Raw genomic sequence first — 20,475 nt, forward strand, 5'->3', positions numbered from 1 at the left:
AGGAGACTGACGGGAAAGATGGAAAGCGTGTTTACAATGATATGTACATGTAGGACAAGGGGTAATGGATTCAAACTGAAAGAGGGTAGATTTAGACTAGATATTGGGAAGAACTTCACTGGAATGTGTTCAAGGTCGGGTTGCATGGGGCATTGAGCAAGCTGGTCCAGTGGGAGGTATCCCTATCCATGATGGGGGGTTGGAACTAGATGACCTTTAAGGTCCCCTCCAACCCAAATTATTCTATGATAAATCATTGATTATGCCTGTTTCAGCAATGACCATTTTGCAAAAGCATCTCTTCATTTTACCTTGCAGTAGAGACAGAAGATGGGGGGTTTTATAATATCAGCATATTTGTAACACTGATAAATATTAACGTGGTAATATAAGATATGCACTGTGTGAAGCTAAAAAAGGAGAATACATTAGAAACAAAGTGAATTATATTAGAATGCTAATTCTTCAAATCAACATGGAGTCCTGGGCTCCTTATATATTCTTATGTAGCATCCCATGAACTCTCCCACCTTGGTCAGTTCCCAAGTCCTAGGCCCTGGCAAGGGCAGTAACTACGTCCATAGAGTCAGTCCTCCCTTGGGGGAAAAGCAGACTCCCAAACGAACTTCTGTGTCAACTTCCCCTGTTTAACTTCCCCTGGTTTCTCCTTTCCCTGTCCCCTCGCTGGATTGGTATCCCTGGTGGCTGCCCCGTTTCGCTGGAGACCAAACCCCTCTGCCCAGCCCTTAGCTCTGCCCCCCACTCCTTCCCCTTCTTAAGCTGTCTCCTCTATGTCTTGGCCTCTTTTGCCTTGCTGGGTTCCCTTCAGCCACATGTGAAATCTTCTGCTGGAATAAAACCCTGCAAAAAGAGCCTTTTTTGCCTCTATTGCTGAGCCAGCTGCAGTGAGTGTTGAGTGAGGGTCTGACTGTGTGGCCTGAAGGTTATCTCAACTTGCTTTTCTACAGGAAAGGCTTGTGGGAGACAGGTTATAGGCAGCAGCAACCACTGCTCAAACACCCACATTTTTATTCTTCTATAAGTCAGATTTTATACTATTGTTAAGTTTATTTGAGGTGGCTTATATTAAATGTGAAAACTGTGAAGGAGGAAGACTAAGACAATGAAACAATGAAACAAAGTGGCAGCATAATACTTCTCAAGTAAGATTACAGTCTTTTGATAAGAATCAGAATATTGTGTTCCAGTCTGCTAAGAGCAACTATTTTCTACTTATTGCAGCAGTTGAAATAGCATGGAGAAATTCAACAGAGTATATATCAGGGGTACAAAACATGAACAGAGCTTTGAAAAAATTATGTATCCAAGAGGAAAACAAATTATAAGACACTTGAAAAAAATATTACTTTAAAAATTTGTATTATTTTTATTAATTTTTAAAAATATTCAGGTAATAAACCATACCAACTGTAACTGATAATTTTAAATTCCAAGACAGTGGAAAAGAAGATATTATTCAAGTCTTATGAGGTATAAATCTCAAACCAGGATGTCTTTATCTTTGGGGATGTATGAGTAATTCAAATAAATTACTAAATTATTAATTATTCCTACCTCATAGAAAGTAGTCCTACTATGCTATGAATCTGCATCCCCAGCTCCAATGCACTTAGTAGAATTATGTTTTGTTTATTTTCCTGTATCACAGAATCAGAGAATCACAGAAGGGATCAGGATGTAAGGGACTGCAGTGGGTCAAGCTCTCCAACCTCCCTGCTCAAGTCGGGTCATCCTAGAACACATGGCACAGGATTGTTTCCAGATAGTTCTTGAATATCTCCAGGGAGGAAGACTCCACGACCTCAACCAGTTCTCAATCCATCCCACTGTCCATTAATCTGCACCGCAATTCTTGACTTGGCCTGTGAGGATTTCATGAAAGAACCTCACCTTCTTTCTTTTTTTTTTTTTTAATGATTGAATCTTTTAATGTTTGAGTTAAATTTATAACACATATTTAAGGTTTGACAAATATTTGACAAAGCAAAATAATAGATTGTGAAAATTACAATTATCATGACATTACTTTATGTGCTCCTGGGACGAAGAAGAAATGTTGAATAAGGAATGTCTCCTATGCAAAGAAGTTATTTTAAAATTAAACAAAGCAACAATTTTATTACTTTTCTTATTCAGTGTATCAATGTATATAAAAATATTTCACAATAAAGCTAACTTTCTTGTCTTCTTTCATACAAGCCCTGCCTTTTGCCACTGTGCTTTGAGAGCAGTAGATGTACCTGCAATTACCATCTCATAGCCTCATGGAATTTTGTGTCCTTTTTCTTTAAAAATAAAGAAAATTACGCTCTAAAATTACATTTTTATCCAGACTCATTCCATCTTCCTACATTTAGCTTGTTCATATGAAATTTAAGCAATTCCAGAGTGAATGGGACAGACTACGGTGCTAAAAACATTTCTGCCTTTGCAGATTTTGTGAGTACAAGATTCCTCAGCTCGTGGAAAGTCAAAATCCATTTTTAAGGGTTTTCAGTTTCATGAGATTTATAAACACAAACATTAAAATTGAGACAATGTAAGTAAACATCGCAACTAACTGGAAACACACTATAGGTTTTTCAGAGGTAAAGTACAAAGATAACCTGCTTCATAAGCAAATTTATGAAACTCCTAGAGAAGGCTTCAGCTATCAGAACCATAGTTTCAAAAAAAAAAGCAGAATGTTTATATAAGCAAATTGCATTAATAGGAGAGTTGTGTTAAATGAGTTGCTTTTATCAGGAGAAAAAAAGGAATAGAACTGGAGAGATGATTTAAATTTGTCGTGATAATTTAACAAGATTAATATGTACTTTTGTATTTTAGAAGAAAGCTCTGAGAAGTATAATTGATTAAAGTGCTTTTGATTCAGATACTGTAATGTGACTAGAAGCTAAATTACTTTTTTTTTTAAGTACTCAGAACATTGCAGAACACTTGTAGCATAGTGTAAAATTTTCCTCACTTGATGTTTGCTGTCATAGGCCCAAGAACATTTCTCAATTTTATAGTTACAGAGATTTCCTGGATAATAGTTCCAATAGAAGAGAGATGAGTCTAAAAGAGTTCCCCAGTGCATCTGTGGAAAATGAAGATCTTAACTGTTTTGGGATGAGTGATCATATGAAACCCTGAGGCTGTTCAGATTAGAACATTTGAAAATAGAGTAATTATTCAAGATGACTAGTTGATTATTGTGTTATTTTTCTTATTTTTCACATACTTTTTTTTTTTAAATTGGTTTAAATTCAAGATTGATATCTCAATTGAGGTATGTGTATGAGGGCAAAGTATTTAAAATCACACAATCGTTAATGGCAGTTTAGTCAAGGAGAAGCTCAGATGACATGTTGTGGGAACTTTACTTGTATTCCTTCAACCCTAATATTTTAATTGTAAAGCAAATTTGCTTTGCCTAGAACCTTTTCAATTACCATGGCCAGAAAAAGCCCTTAGCAGTCTAAATATCTTACATATACCCCTGAAATAAACCTTTCACTGTAGTTTCACCAAAAATCAACTCTGTGAATTCCAAGACCCTGCTAGAATGAAAAATAAATTGCGGTTTGTAGATAGAGTTGGGACATTTGTTGTTCTTCGTGCAACAATGTATTGTAATTAACTTGTGATGCCCCTCATTGCTACCATGGCACAGTTCTAGTTTACGGCAATGAGCTGTGTTGACCAAAATCAGGATTCAGTAATCTAAATGTAAGTTGTTTAAGATATTTGAGAGACTCTACTGTTCCTTTTATATCTCTAATTGCTACAAAACAGTGTATTTTCTCTAAAAAGGTCTTATGCTATATTTACCTATTCCAGAACTCTAGTGCCAGTGTGTCCCAATATAACCTAATCAATATACATACCATCAAGGGGATAAAAGTCCCCTTGTTTTAATCTGGTTTCTGAAAAAAATTAGCATCTATTATCTGAGTTATAAATTATTATTTATGATAAGAATTTGAAAACAAGATATAAAGAAAATATTCTATATCACTTGATTAAATTTTCCTAATGAGATTAAGAAATGATGTTGATTTGTTAGTGGTCAACCCATTAATGTAAAGACCTATGTAGCTTTACCTACCAAGAGGTATTATGTGAAGAGAAGATATAAAAATAGCTTAAAGTCATATACAGTTTTCTGGGAAAAAAAATGCAATGGCAACATTAAAAGAAAAATTACAATCTTCTTACAAGGACATCTTATTACACAATTTTCCACTAAAATCACTTCCAAATGTGCTTCATTATGTAGTTCACTAATGGCATTTCAGACCCTCAAAAATGTCAGGAACTTCAACATTAAGTTCATGTGAGTTTTGAACTCAAGAGAAAGAGGTTCCTTACAGCTTGAGGTCATTAATTTGCAAGCTATTTGTCAGTTGCTCAGTAAGCAGATGGAATGTACTCATCAGAGCACAATTTAAATGTGAAACAAATTAAAATAAAGAAAATTTAAAATTATGTGATCAAGCTGGGAGGACATCCAAATACTTCTAAGCATGAGAATTAAATAGATTGGAAGCTGATAAGGAAAAGGAAAAAAAAGACATTATATCAAAAGAAATCACTTTAAAAAGAAATCTAACTTGTATCTTTATTTTGTGAGCTCTTTCATAAAAAGTTCTAGCTGATGACTTAGTTTAGGGCAGGAAAAGGCCGCCAGTCATGAAAATTAGCTTAAAGGTATAATCCTTTAAGAAACAATACATATTCTAACTTTTTTTTCTTACTTTGGTGACTTTTTAAGCTTGATATTTTAAGTCTGAGTCAAGACCACAGTTTGCAGTATGCTGTCTACATTGGATGAAGGATAAGATAGCTTTATAAAATTGCTTTAAACATTTGTGACTCTGAAACTACTATGAAAGCAGTTCTCCAGTCTTTTTCTGAATTTTTCTGATTTAAAATACAAGACGGTATCATGATGAAATATTCCTATGTAAACTGAATTATAACAAAATCATGAGCATCAATCCTTTCAGTACTCAAGCATTTAATACTTCTCAGGACTGATATGTGGAAGCTGAATATTTCTGATAGTTCACTTTCTTTTGACAGCTTCTGCTCATCATTTGTTGTCTCAGATAATAGAAGGAGAGGGTACCATGAAATATTGGAATACATACTAATAATGCTATAGGTAAGAATTTATCTTCTCTATTTTTTGTTGCATATTTTTTGGTTTATTTTTTTATTTATAGTCTGTGTATTCCTGTGTATGTGAGTACATGTACATGTGACAATGTTTCAATCTCTATGTGTTTAGGTAGATAATTTATACAGTCCTCAGGGTAGATTAAGTTCTTCTGTTATTTGTACTGTAATGTAACTTTTTTAAACAAAATATTAGACACAATTTATGCTTTATCTCCTAAATTAAAATTTTTTGTCATGTGATTTAAAGGAAAAAAAATCCTAACAATAAAATAAAGTTCTTTCATTCTTCTTGGTTACATTTTGTTTTTCAAATCTATATTATTATTCATAATGCTAAACATCTAGTTGAACTGGAAAACAATGGCAATTTTTCTTTTCAGTGTGTCATTAAGATATTATACCTGAATTTAGTCACTCATCAAAAGTAAAAAATGTAATTTTTATTAAAGTCAGAATCAGCTTTGGGATTTAATCTTTCCTGATTGGTTGGAACTTTTACAAAGCTTATATGGGTGCTGAAATTAGATCTAATTTATCCAGTTTGATGTATCTCCCCAGTCACACAAAGATGGAAATATGTTAAATGAGTTACATAGATGAAGAAAAATATGTCCCTTAAGCAATTCCCCTTGATGTATATAATTAAGTATCTTGTTAAAGACAACTCCTGTGATTTTCTTCTGCTAAAACAATATTTTCTCCTAATTTATTCTAATTAAGCAGATTGTCATGAGGTCACATATTTGGCTGTTCATCATTCTTTGAAGATCTTTGCATGAACCAAACACAAAGTGGCACAATTATTTCTGTCAAAGCCAAGGCTTTCTACTTCAATATTAAATTTATTGAAACTATTCTTTTCTATTCCATTATTTCAGCAGAAAAATCCCTGAGCTAATCATATCAAGTGTTGACTAATTTAGATAGTGAACTGTATGGCACAGGCTGCAGAGGAGTGAATTGTATGTGTGTTGCACAGGAAAGCCTCACTAACAAAACAGAAGAAACTGCTGCATAAAACACCCCTTCCCAGGATGACACCTTTTCTCATGCCCCAGGTCCACAAAAGGGGATGGTTTTTCAGGCGGTGATTGCTGGAGGGGGACAACCTCCCGAGCTGAAGCTGGAGCAGGGCAGGCAGCAGCTGCTGGTCCCAGGGCAGTGGTGAAACCAGGGACACCCAGCCCGGGCCACGGTGAGGCTGAACCACCTCTCTGAGGGGTCAGCACCGGGACCAGGGCATCCCACTGAGAAAGACAGAAATAATTTCTACCTGACTACAAGTGACTTGTTGTAGATATCCCTGAAGACCTTCAGGATACAAATAATGTGCACTTGAAGGCAGAAACTTAAGTATAAGGTTATTGCAGTTAGTTAAAGTGATTCCCTGCAAAACATTTGCTTAACTTGCAACTGAAGTGAACTGAACTGCTAGCAAAAGGAAGAGGAAAACAAAAATCAATTTAATGAACCCCTACATTTTGTTGCCTGAAAATTTTAAAAGATTGAGAATCCTCAATCTAGTTGCATTGTTACAAATTGAGATTGTTTGTCTATATATATAATTTTCAAATGGAATAATTAATCTGAGAACAAGTAAAATATAAATAATGAACAGATGTGGAAAAACACATCGCTGAAACTGTACAATGCTTATTATGTATGGGTAGGTGTAGGTGTATGTACAGGTCTTTTTTTATTTAGCATTAATATCCTTGTTTTTATCAAGGTGTGAAATTGTCAAAAGAAATATTAGATGTCTCCATTGTGAATAAAAATTTATCCTGTACATTGAAATTAAGGTGGCACTGGTATACAATAGCAGAAGGGCAGACTAAATTTTTAAAATCAAATATTTTTTATTAGGTTTTAAAATGAAAAAAGCTAGTGCTTTATCTACCTCCTGACTGAAGAAGCAAAAATGTCAGCTGTTTCCAAGAATCCATTTTGCTAAACTAATTAGATTGTTTAAATATTTTTTTATAGTGATGAAACCAAATAGGTGACACAACTGTTCAAGGATTATTTGTTAGCAGATTTTTCATAATGAATCAGACCAAAGGTTCCTCATGCTCATCTATTGGGTCCTGGATTGTTCAAAGCTACATATATATAGAATAGTATTGGAAAAGGGTCAGACTTGCTCTGGGAGTTTAATTCAACCTTCGATTTTCTGTAGATCAGGGAGTTTCTGAGCTGATCTAGTATCTGTGTGTTCATGGTCACAAAACAGATGACTTTTATATGAACATTCCTGCCATCCCTGGAGCTCATACATACCACAGCATTCTGTAACATCAAATTCTACAACTTATCTAGAAATTATGAGAGGATTTCTCTGCCTTTGTTTTTTGGTTCTTCAGCCTCCATCAGGTTAGGTAAGGTAGCCAATCACTCCACTCTAGAAACTCTAGCTTTGTTTGTTTAAAAGTTATTAAATACGGTATTAAAGATGAGTTACTCTCTGATTTTTACTAATACCAGTTAGTGCCACTGATCAATCAGAGTTTGAACAACTCATTACATTTATATTTTTTTCCTTCTGAATTCCATGAAATTCCTTGTAAAATAATTTGTGGAGATGAGCTAAAAGACTATATTTACTTCAAAGCTGTAAACTCGTGATTTATCTCTGGTTAGTGTTTCCTGGTTCATAGGAAAAACAGGGTTTCAAACTTTTGTGATGATTTTTGTTAAAATGCTGGATTTGAAGTTTTGTTTTATTTCTAACTAAAGAGATTAAATTGGTGTTTTAGTCTGCTTCCAGTACAACTTTTTTAAAAGGCATTAAATGTTTGAGGAGATCTGAACTGTCACAAAATCAGTGTTAGAGGCTATAGATGGAGAGACAGCAGTTTTTATAGTGCTTCAAAGTAAGAAATAAAGCTATTTTTTGAAGTCAATGCATTCCAGACTACTGGCTGCAATTTAGCAGTCCTTTCTAGACAGCTCTGCTGATGTGGGACCTGACCTAATACCCATAAAGGTTACTTGTAGTTTGTCAGTGTAGACATTAGATGAATTCTGTTAGGATCTTTTGCTGTAGAAGAAAGCCTTCAGATTTAAACTGGCAATCTCTGATAAACTGCTAAGCAAATACTGGTTACATTATATAGTAGGAGAAAAGAGAAAGATATGATCAAAGACAGCCGTAAAGAAAGGCTTGGTAGAAAGATAACTACAGAAAATCATGAAGGTATGCTTTAGGGCATAGGTGAATCGAGTCTATTGATTTTTATATGTTGCACTATAACTTCTGTCCACAGCTAGATGGTGTTTCCTAGTACAGAGTGAGCTATTTGCTGTCTCAGAGTAGAGTGTGATTTCTGAGTCATTAATGTCTGTTGTATTTTGTTGTGTGAATTGGTTACTTGAACCAAGATCGTCACTGTTTAAGTTGCACCAAAATGCTCTATGAACTTTCTTAATTAAATGGCATTCTACCATCACCAGTAAACTGTATTGACTGAGGCTCAGAACACAAATAGGTTTTAGAACACACTCTGAATTCGCATTTTACCAATTTAACACAGCTTTGCTGAGGCCAGGATCATTTTAATTTAAGAGACAAGATCGAGGTGAGAAAAATAATATATTAAAAATTAATGGTTTCCTCTTATTTAATTGAACATTTTGATTTTGCCCACTTTTAAAAATAAAGATTATATAATAAACCTTGCTAGTCAATTTCTGCTTTGGATTAGTCTCCAGGGTGCTTTTTTCCTGCCTCAGATAAAATTTCTTACATCCTCAGGAAACTCATTTATATATAATTAAAAAATGTTGTTGCTTGTTGTTTTGTTGGTTTTGGTTGCGTTTGGTGTTTTCCCCATCATATATCACATCATCTTTTTTCAGAAATAGGAAAATATTTCTATCTCCTACTTTGTATTTCCTGTGGTTTGAGTTACTAGAACAGTATGTACTTTCCAAAGGTTTCCATAGGCTGCCTTTTCGAAAAGGGTTCATTAGATAATAACTTAATACACTATTGTTATTTTTATTGTATTATATATCTTTCACAACTGAAGAAAATTTTGATGTTCTAGTAAGAAAGGATAAAGTTCAGCAATTAAAGGTGAATCATCAGGAGATGTTGATTCTCTAGGGTCCCACATTGCATAGCAGTGTGTCATCACCAAATGTAAGTGATGTCTAATGCCATACAAAGAAGTCATTATTACCACCCACTGTTGCCTCTAATGCACCACAAAGGTATTTATAAAATTGTTCTCATAACCTAATGTCATTTTTTTTGAAATGTACGATGACTACCACATTCAAATACATGCCTGCAGTAATTAAGAAAAGACAAGAGAATAAGACCCCAGGGAATTTACTGAAATACAAAAAAAGACTTCCTTTTGTTAAAACAGAAAAAGACTAGTTCAAGTGTAAGTTTCTTATTTCCCAAAAAAAACCCCAGAAAGTAAAATATACTGTGAAATAAATGAAATTTCTGCTATTAAAATTGGTATTTTCTTAACATGTAGAATTACATAGATAAAAATAAGTCTTCAATATTAGTTATTTTTACAAATTTTGCAAATAAAAGCATAGAGATACTTTTTAATATGTATGTATAAATGCAGAACACATGGCTACTAGTGACATGATCTGTGTCAAAAAGGAATAGCTTGAGAGGCACATGGACTGGCTATTAGCTCTGCACACTAAAACTAAATAAAAAATATTATGAAGTCTCCTCAGGATTGTGAACACACAGAAATGATAAGTTTCTGGGTAAAAGAATATGCATTTGTTTAGAGGCTTTCCAACATGTTTTCTTTTAAAATAGCAACATTCACTGTCTTCAGTTATATCACAAGAAGAAAGTCCGTAATGAGGACAGAGAAAAATGTCTGGACACAGAAGAATTTTAAAAATAATGATAATTTTTAAACATCTCTCTTCATTGCTATTTGCACTGTGATCCCACTGATCTTCATTTAGGTTTTTAATACTTCTTTCTGCGCTAAAACCTTAGGCAGAGTTATATTATTTTTTAAAGAATCGGGTACCAAATAGTTACTGCAATACCTAAGTTCTGCAATGTTTAAATATCTAAGATACCTAAATATCTAGGTTCTTTGCCACATTTCACAACCATAATTCTGTATTTTAATTTTACTTTATGCTTTATTCTAATATCTACAGTCATGGGAACTTTCTTCTTAGTCTATTCATAACTGAATACTGATATTTATTTGGAATTAAAAATATTTAAAAATATCATGACACTAATTTTAAATTGTGAAAACTTGAAATACGTAGATCCTTTTACATCTAACTTGCATGTCCTCCCCTGCAGGGGTAATTTATGCCACATGTTTATGCCACATGTAAGTCCCTTGCCTTGCATTGCCTTGCCTTTCCTTCCCTGTCCTGCCTTCCCCCACTCTGACCTCCAAAAGATAATTTTGTAATTAAATAACATCTAATGTGTCTGTATATGTGAGAAATTTCTTAACTTAATTTTGACATTTTCTAAATTAAATTTTTGACTTCTTGACATTATTTTGTTTTTCAGTATTCCTTCTTATGTTGACTATATAGGTTTATGGTTAATAAAGCTTTAATTGTCATGAATTAAGAGTTTCCAGAGCATTAAACTGAAGAGCAAAATACTCCATTTCATATATTAGAAATAAATATTAATTTTAAACTAATTATTCAATTTAATCAAGAAGGTTTGCTTGAAATGCCCATACAGAAGTATTTATTGCATGACATTTTAAATTCACAGCTTTTAAATGGAAAATAATTGCCATTCAAATAATTTTGTTCCTATTCATGCCTATTCCCATTTTTTTGTTTTTTATCAACACTACAATGTTTCTTGTTTTTCATGGCTTCAGTTTCTTCATGATGCAATGAATACATGTTCCATGAAATTTATGTTAAAATAACAGAGTAATTGCCATGAATAGGGCTAGTTATTATTCTTGCTTCTTGATTGTGAGAAAACATGGGAATGTTTGTATATGCAGAAAAAATTATAAAAATTGGAATTTTATATTTTATTCCTGAAGTAGGAATTTGTGTATTTTTGCTGTAGTTCCCAACCTTTGGATTTCTATTCAGGATGAGATATTCACAAAAATAGCATCAGTTACTTTGAAGATGGCCAGGATGGGAGAAGAACATAAAGCCAATGACCAAAAAGCTCCTGATACATCATTCAAATAGGATGAAAGAGTCACAGAAATATTTTAACTATTTAGAAATTAGATATAAGTATAGTAATAACATTATTGAAAGGCTTAGGTCTTCTTTCGTGTAACACATGCTACAGTAGCCTTCAGAAATTGCTGAGGTCGGCTAAGATGCTATGGAAAAAACATACATACAGAAACAAACAAACATACAGAAAAAACACAAAAAGAGAGGCAGTCAAGTACTAAAATAATATCAGAAATGATCTCTGAGCTGCATGAGGAAAAGGGATCTGCTCAGCCTTACAATCAATCTTTCAATACTTTTCCCATTTAGAAAATTTCTATGTACAGGACAGGTCCACATTTCATCCCCATCTGCTGGGTCACCCAGGCTGCCATTCAAGGATGGGATGTTGCTGCATGCTAAAATCTCACATGTATTAATTTCCTTTGGAAGGCAAACCAAATATTCTGGCAGGGTGAGTGCTTGCATACAATCCTTTTAGTATATGATGGAAGCAAAAAGACAGGGAGACTGTACACATTGCATAGCATACTTATCCTGGCCCTTCAGACCCTTATTTTGTGCAGGACAGAGGCAACGAAGATGTTAAAGCTCCTTTATTCCTCTGTACAACAAAATACCAGATACTTGTAACAGACACTGCAAAAAAAGAATTAATAACATTGCATACATTACCTGTTATCCATATGTAATTGTGTGTGTGCAAAAACATTAGTGTATTTATGTACATACAGCTAATCTGCTTTGTGTATGGATTTTTACTGGCCATTGGTTAAAATACTTTCAATAAAACCATCCGAAAAAAAAAAAAATGTTCATGCAGAGTTGATGAAGACATTAAATTAAGAAAATCCATTGCCTAATAAAGATCTATGGAGATAGTAGATTCAGTGTGAAAAAACCTCTTTGCCTCAAGGTATATCAGTGATCAGTAGGCTTTGATACATACATTTGTTAAGTGCTTCTGTATAATTCTGGCTGTTGCCAGACTAGTGTTCCTAGTCATTTTATCTTTGTAGTAATAAGAGCATATCTTATCTAGGTCACCTAACAGAAAGTGGAATGAACTTTTAAGAGAGCTTTTTTTGTTATTGTGCTAAGTATTCGTTTATGATCCTGCAGAATGACATCGCACAGTCAGCATCATCCACTACCCAGTTCCTTAGCTCTGTCATAACGGAATACTGCATAATTTGCTGGCTCCTTGCACACTGTGTATCACTGACATCACACAAATTGACTGCAAAACATTAATGGGTCAGAATTCTTGTGTGGTTGTCTGATGTATTGAATAATGCTTTGTCAGCATCTGAGTTCATCACTGCAGGCTTCCTTTAAAGCCAGTGAAGGAAACAAGTTTTTTTTTAAAAATAAGTTAGTTTAGAAGTAAGCTTTTGTATTTTTTCTGATGATTTTATAATAAAACTACACTTCCACTGACTGTGAAGAAATGTACAGACTGTGTTGTCTAAAGATGACTAAACATTTTATGGACTCCAATACTGGAAATTACCACAGTTAGGTGAGGTACAACCTATCTAGATCCTCTTTATAGTCAATGAAAAGGCATGACACTTCAAGGGAATGATTCATCTCTTCTCAAAGTAGGCATCCAATGGGTGGATAGATTAATCACTCAATCACACTTCTGTTTTTCTACATGCTTTTATTTCACTGAATTCTAAAAATGTCCCTTAGGCAGAAATTATTAAATTTATTTCCTGTGTATCTAAGTAAAGGCTAGAGTCAATTTGAGAAGAGTATACAAGCCCCTATATGCAAACAGTTTTTTCTCAACTTCTCTGATTCAATTGCACTTAATTACTTTGAAAATATTTTTATTATTATGTAAAAAAAGTTTACTTATATTTGGATTTTCTTCATGAATACAGTTATGACTCTTTCAAAAAGATATTAGTAAATCTTTCTTCATTATATATTAATTATCAGTTACTCAATACTACACTTATGTTAGAAAAATTAACAGTAACATTGATCAGAATTTGCACAAATGAAGAACAAATATATTTTTAGTATTAAAAAATGATGTGGATATTAATATTAAACTTCAAGGGTCAGAGAGGACCTTGACCTGTGTTCTACTGTGGTCCATAACAACAATTTCTGTAAAAAAAATAGTCAATATCAGACTTGTCCTTGTACCATAGTACCAGAAGTTTCAATTATATTCTGATAAACAGCATGAGCATAAAAATAAATGTAAAAAATAAATGTATTTTTCCTTATTTTGTGAACATTTCATTAGAAGTCTATACAAGATGAAATTCTGTGACATTTAAACTTTACTAAAATACCAATATGTCTTTTACATTAAGTATTTTTAATAATTTATTCAAATATTTCTAACTTTTTCCTCTAACAGCTGTTCTTCCCCTGATAGATGAAAGAATAAGGCTTCTTTCATTGGAGATAGACAACTTGTTTCAACATGCTTTTCTTGTTCCTAGCTGCGAAGTGAGGGGGGTCCTTAAAACATATTACAAAGAATGTTGCCTTGCTTTTTAAAAGTTTTAAGATTCTTGTGCAGAGTAAAAGATTGACAATTTTTATTGAGAGCTTGACAGCCAGAATTTCACCAAGAAATGGACCCTTAATCTTGGAGTATTATATTGACAAAACCCCATGTTTTGTATTGAAATTCTAGATCCCTATTATCAGTTGATAATTGCCATTGAGTTTGCTTTTTAGAGAAAGCTGTGAGCAATAACTTGCTAAAAATTTATTTGCTTATGATGAGTAAAACAGAAATAACACAGCTACTACCTCTCAAATCAATGTTTGACGAAAAGTAGGCAAAATTACGAAGGAAAATAAGCATTCCTTCATTTTCTCCGACAAAAAGCAATGTAAATGAGTTATAATAATTGACATAAATAAACCAAACATACTTGAAAACTCTGAGGGAGATCACAACCTATTGATCTACATAATTTAATGAAAAAGTTAAATAAACCTCTGCTCTGATTTTATGTAGAAATTCTGAGGGAGGATTATACAAACAAAATATGGTTATGTGTTTTATATGAAAAATACCACAGAATAGTGTTCTACTCGAGACAATAAAATAGTTACCTCCTTTTTGTTCATTTTATGGAGAGAAATAGAGAAATATTGCTTAAATGACTGTGAAAACCATTTGTTTGATGCCACACCCATTATTTTATTTAATTTTCCATAATTGCTTTTTCTATTTTCTTAAAATTTTTGAACATATGTTCTTTTCTCTCAATGATGTGATATCCTGACATGGTAGCACCTGAAAAGCCATACATAAATTATATGTTGATCAAATATAATTTGTTCACAAAAGCACGCTTGAATAGTCCAGAAGGGTCAGAGAATGCGATTATGACCATAGAAAAGGCACTTTGGGCTGAAATGACAAAACACGTTGCTTTAGAGGTGCAATGAAAAGGATAAATCTGGTATAATCTGAGAGCTCTCTCTGAAAACCAAATAGAAGAGAGCATGATTCAAAGTTTATCTTACAGTCTTTTTCATCTCCATTTAATGCTCATTAAGGATCCTGAAGGATAACATTAAATTGATTCTGTGGTAAAATTCTATGATCCTTTACAAAATTTATTTAATGATACCATACTGTTCATATTTTGGGCACCATTAAAAAGGTAACATAGTTAAAGAACATGTTACATAGTTTCTAGTCTCTATTTTTAGCTGCAGGAAATCCTACTAGAACTATATTCTGAGGAAGTGAAATATGATCCTGCAGTTTTACTACAGAAAGTTGGTAGTCATTTTACAAATGCCCAGTATCCAAATTACTGAGTCTTTTTAACACAGATACAACATTAAGCAAAGTTTACATTATTTTGCTTAGAGGTCTAAAAATGTTGCTTGATTGACATGCCTAGAATCCATGAATGTGACTATGCAATAAAATGGTCAAGAACCACGTTAGATCACTGTTTAGCATAACTGGAAACTTTTAGCCATGGTTCATACACCAAACTATGCAATTTTCTCAGTTGTATAAATGTTCATGGTGAGAGCTAAGGTATTGTACCTATGTTACACAGATACACAGATACATATATTGTACCTATATTACACAGATACGTAGATAGTGAGGTAGAACAAACTAAGTGCTTAATGTGCCAGTGGTATTCATTGAATTAATTATTTAAATCAATTAGACATGAATTTGAGAGAGAAAAAAACAACAAAAAAATACCCAACACTAACACAAACACTGAATTCAAGAATTTGGCTCAATAATTAAACTTGAAGAAATGGACAATGCAAAGGTAAAATTATGATGTGGTTCAATTATCAAAGTGATCTCCTATGGATACTTTAGGAAAAGTTTTATCATTCTAAGGACCTATTCCTACTTTGAAATTAATGGCAAAAGTCCAGTTGAAATCACTGTGAGCAAAAACAAACCCTAAACAATGGAAGAAAGAATCTGGCAATGTTTCAGGACTCCATTAGTTTTAATGATTCATGCAGTGCCAAGTGTTTGGGTATGTGAGACTAAAAAATACACAGTTTCTCTTCTTATGGTTACTACTACAGGTAGAGACATTTAGGAGAGATTGGAACACATTCATATACATACAGTAAATATTGTGATCATGCAAGTTTTCCTGTTTATAAAATAGGCTAATTAGGGTAGAAATATACTAAAGTGAAAAAAAAATATCTAAGAATAAAACCAAACCAAAATTTTGAATAAATATTCTTCTAGAATTTATTGAGAGAATGTCATATTTTTGCTTGCTTTTACACCCATGTCACACAGTAATTGACAAAGATGTAACCTAAAAAAAAAGAAAGTTTCCTTTCATAAATCAATATTATCATAAACAGGAGCCTCTTGAGAAGGCTGGCAAAATATCTTCTGACACATTGAGCAAAAAAAGAAATCCGATTGAGGAATTGTGATGACTGATAGCATGTTTGGGAATGATGGGAAAAACTCCAAGTTCATTGAATAGTGATTTCAATGAAGTTATTTTTCGACCTTTTATATATATTAGATAACTATAATATATATATTTATATAACTATTATATATATTGGATGATTAAATTATGCCCAAAATTAGTATCCACAAGTAGGAGATAAAATATCAGATAGGTAATTTATTCAATAGATGTGGCTTTTTTCTTAAGAAAACGATATTCAAACCTCCCTACAAAATAATTTTGTCTTCTGAAGAAGGAGAGATGAACAATAGGGTCAGGGTTATTGTTATTAGCCTGCTGAAATATTAATGAAAATCACTTTTAAAAGATTTGTCTCTAAAAGGAGTAGAAATCTTTTACTGAATTAAATAAAATCTCTTTTACAGAAATAATTCATATCTGCCAAAAATTATATTGTCATTCTGTTATGATAACTCACATACCCTAAAAGGAAAAACTGTAGTCCTGGAACTAGGCAAATGAGCTTCTTGTTTGGTCAAAATAAAGTTAGAGTACATGACAGAATACTATTGGTTAACAGGTAATATTTCCTAACAGGTAATAGTGAGTTCAATAAACCTCTGCTCTGATTTTTTGTAGAAATTCTGATGGAGGATTATAGAAATACTTTTTCTGGATTGTATTGCTCACCCAGATAATATTTGGTATTATTAGTTCAATTTTTTTTTACTTTCTTTAAAATATTGCATTAATTGATTGATTTGTCTTGTCCCTTATTGCTGCATTCTTACAAGTGGTTCTGAGATGCAGTTTAAAGATGGAAAGTCAGCCAAACTGGAATTTTCCTAATATGAATTTCATTGATATCTGCCATTCATTTTAGCTAATCAATAATAATGTAATTTTAAGACTATTACTGACTTTACTTAAAAATTAATATAGGGTATTTCAAACTTTAAATAATTGCCTTTCTTTCTATTACATTTTTTTGTGTTTTTGGTGAGTTTGGATTTTTTTTTTTTTATTATTTTCTGGTTTGTTGTAGGTTTTTTAAGGGTAGTTAGGACAGGACTAGACACTGTGAGAAATAAGTTATGGCTCCAGTGACATGGGGGGGGGGGGGGGGGCTCAAAAGGCTGTTTTTCATTCATGCATAGTGATACTGCTTTAGTATTTCCCACACAGATTTTGGGTGACATTTTAGTCAATGAAACTGATATTCTGCCAGACTAAAGGTTTGGATTGATAGGTGGAAACCAAAGCTTTGCAAACTCTGGATAAGGTAAACTGAAACCAATGACATTATGTGTTAAGTTGTAAGACTGTTCAGATGCCACATCACAATTCAGTTTTCTGTGCACCAGGAAGCCAGTGCACTAGTTATAGTAAACCAATCAAACACCTCAAGAGAATTCATTTCTTGTCATAAATCCAGAGGTCCAAGGGTACCCAAGGATGGAATTAAGGTGAATTCACAAAGTCCTTCTTATAAGTAACTTTAGGTTTGAAACTGAAGAAATCAGGTACCTAAAATTCCTGTTACGTTTATTGTGAGAATTGCTTTCTCTCTCGACTCCATAGTCAAGTTGTCTTTGGGATTAACAGTCTTCTGTTGGGATCGGCTTTCTATAGTGTCAATCTCAACAAAATGAAGTTGGATTTCTAAGCAGGTGAGAAAGGATTGTCAAGATCTTCTGTGACAGAAGGCATGAGCATGAAACTTTCCAATAAGATAAATTATATTTTTTTGATTTTGGAAAGGAGAGTACCATAGCATTGGCATGTATTATGACAACAAAAAGCACTTTAGAAAACTAAACTAAACTAAATGATAATAAAACAATTACATAAAAATAACTGTAACTTATTCTGATAGAAAAAAAAAAATACTAGTAACCTGTGGAAGAACTTTCATGAAAGATACTTAACCACTGAGTTGGGGTAGTACCTGTGATAACTTTTTCTAAAAGAATATTTCTGCTGTTTCTTCCTTCTGTGGAGAACTACTAGTTATGATTAGAAACTGCCCTGGGTTGGATTTCAGTTCTGTACACCTGAAAATAGAATGGTTAGCTTACAAGAAGGTATAAAATTAAATACCTGACATAAAAATAATGAAAGCTGCTAAAAACCAATTTCATCTGGTAAATATCTTCTTATTTGAAATTGTTTTTCATTATTTTAATACATTTTCATTGCTTGAGCAAAATTGTTTTTTTCTGCAAAAATGCTACATTTATTAATTATATTACTTAATTTTTTTACCAGCAGTATGTTTTATTTCCATTCCAGCATTCACAATACTGGACAGCCAAGCAAAGGGGAAAAGTTTCAGGGTTTGTGACATCAGAGAAGTCTTGATTTGCATGGGAAATTGATAATACATTGTTTTCGATGTAAAAGCATGAAAAGGAGAGATTTAAGCATTAACCAAATGGAAGAACCTAGGTATAATTTTCTGTATGGAATGGAGATTATAAATTAGAACATCATAATTGGATAAATAAATTTTTTAATATAGTTTTTCCTTTTTTTATATCCTTTCCACTGATGGTCTGAAAAGCAGCTCGTATTTCAAGCCAGAAGCTTGGTTTTCTTATATTCATTGTATATATTTTTTAATAATACTATGACTTACAAGTCACAACATAGTAATTTTATACCAGCTTTCACCTTCCAGGAAGTATGCTCTGTGATCTATATTTTAGAGGGAAGCCTAGTTTGATACAATTGGCCTGATTTTTTTTTTTTTTTTTTTTTTTTTTTTTTTTCTCAAATACAGTTTTAGGGTGTTTCAGTTGTATCCATGTAGGGAAGTGTATTTGTGTGTATATATATATATTCACACACCAAGAATTTTAGCTACTGTCACATTCTGTGAATCTCCTCCTACTATTTATTGCTTAAGTGTTTTGCAATCATGAAAATAATTGAACTTAAGATGCCTTTTCATCTTGTGTACATAGTGAAAGTTCTGGATTTTTCTTCCAGACATTTTTAAAACTGTGGGGAGAAAAAAAGGGACAAAAGGAATGTGAAGGACTTTATTCTAAATTTTCTGGGTTTATTTTATTTTATATTTTAGCAGCAATGAATGTTGAGATCTGTTGCCATAATTATAATAGTTTTCTTAGAAATTGAGCTATGGATGTATTAAAATTACCTTCAGTTGGCTCATTTATAGGCAAAATATGTATTTTATAAGTAATTTATAATAAATGCCCCAGCTCATGAATGTTGAATATAGTCTTTTCTATTCTGCAAATCTCCTCTCACACTCAGCAAACAAGGCTGACTATATCAATGAATAGGGTCGTCAACTACCAAATGTGAGGTTGCTTTTTTTTTTTCCTCAGGACACTAAAGCCTGTTTATGTCTTTGGCTTTGGTAGCTATAGAGTCTGCAGCATTATGTATGTGAGGCTTGAGTAGAATGTTAATGATATTAAGTATTTCAGACTAAATTACATCACAGAAACACAGCACAAGTTTCTGATAAGTGGTGGTTGCACTGCCTGGTTTTAATACGCATCTATCAAAGCAGAATGTAAAAGACAAAGGCACAGTCTTGCTGTTTGTAATCATATGCCAACGTGCAGAGTAAATAAGTGACTTTGATTTCTTGGATTTGTTACACAAAATGCAAATATATGCATAGACAGAAAGGTTAAGCTGAGGAGGAGGGGAAATAAAACAAAGGAAAAAAGAAAGAAAAAAGCTGCTTTTCAACATGAAATCCCCACCCCCTCAAATTCAAATATGGTTTTAAAGCTTAAATTGGTTTTGGGGATGTGTCTATAAAATTTTAATTCTTCCCCAAAGAAATATAATATGCTGCTGCCTTTTTAGTGATACAAATTCTGCAATCCCTAATATTATGATATCATTTCAATCTGTTTAAGGTTTCTGTCATGGATGGCAGCTTTCAATCACCCTGACAAGTAGAGCACCTTGGTGAGTAGGTGACATTGTAGGTGAATTCACACTTATTCCTAATTATCCTTTCCTGTACCCGTATTACTCATTCTGGATTTAATGATGGCCTGCTCTTTAGCGTTTTTAAACTCAATATTTTATTTTTCTTCACTGGCACAATAAGTGTTTGACCACACTGAAATTCTTATTATAAATAATGACAGGAGTGATGACTAAGATCCGTAGAGAAGTCACAACAACACAGCACACTCTT

General features: G+C 32.9%; 1 long non-coding RNA gene across 12 annotated transcripts in view; it reads left to right on the forward strand.

The window, feature by feature from the left end:
- LOC115494258 (uncharacterized) overlaps window positions 1–20,475 on the forward strand; it is a 153,375-nt gene that overhangs the window by 12,719 nt on the left and 120,181 nt on the right. For all 12 annotated transcript variants that reach the window (XR_012054919.1, XR_012054918.1, XR_012054923.1 and 9 more), the window contains exons 2-3: window positions 5,092–5,173; window positions 20,189–20,240. This is a non-coding gene — a long non-coding RNA (uncharacterized lncRNA). The remainder of the gene's footprint in view (window positions 1–5,091; window positions 5,174–20,188; window positions 20,241–20,475) is intronic.

This window comes from Taeniopygia guttata, chromosome 3, assembly GCF_048771995.1.
Source record: "Taeniopygia guttata chromosome 3, bTaeGut7.mat, whole genome shotgun sequence".
In the NCBI taxonomy this organism is placed as follows: Eukaryota; Metazoa; Chordata; class Aves; order Passeriformes; family Estrildidae; genus Taeniopygia; species Taeniopygia guttata.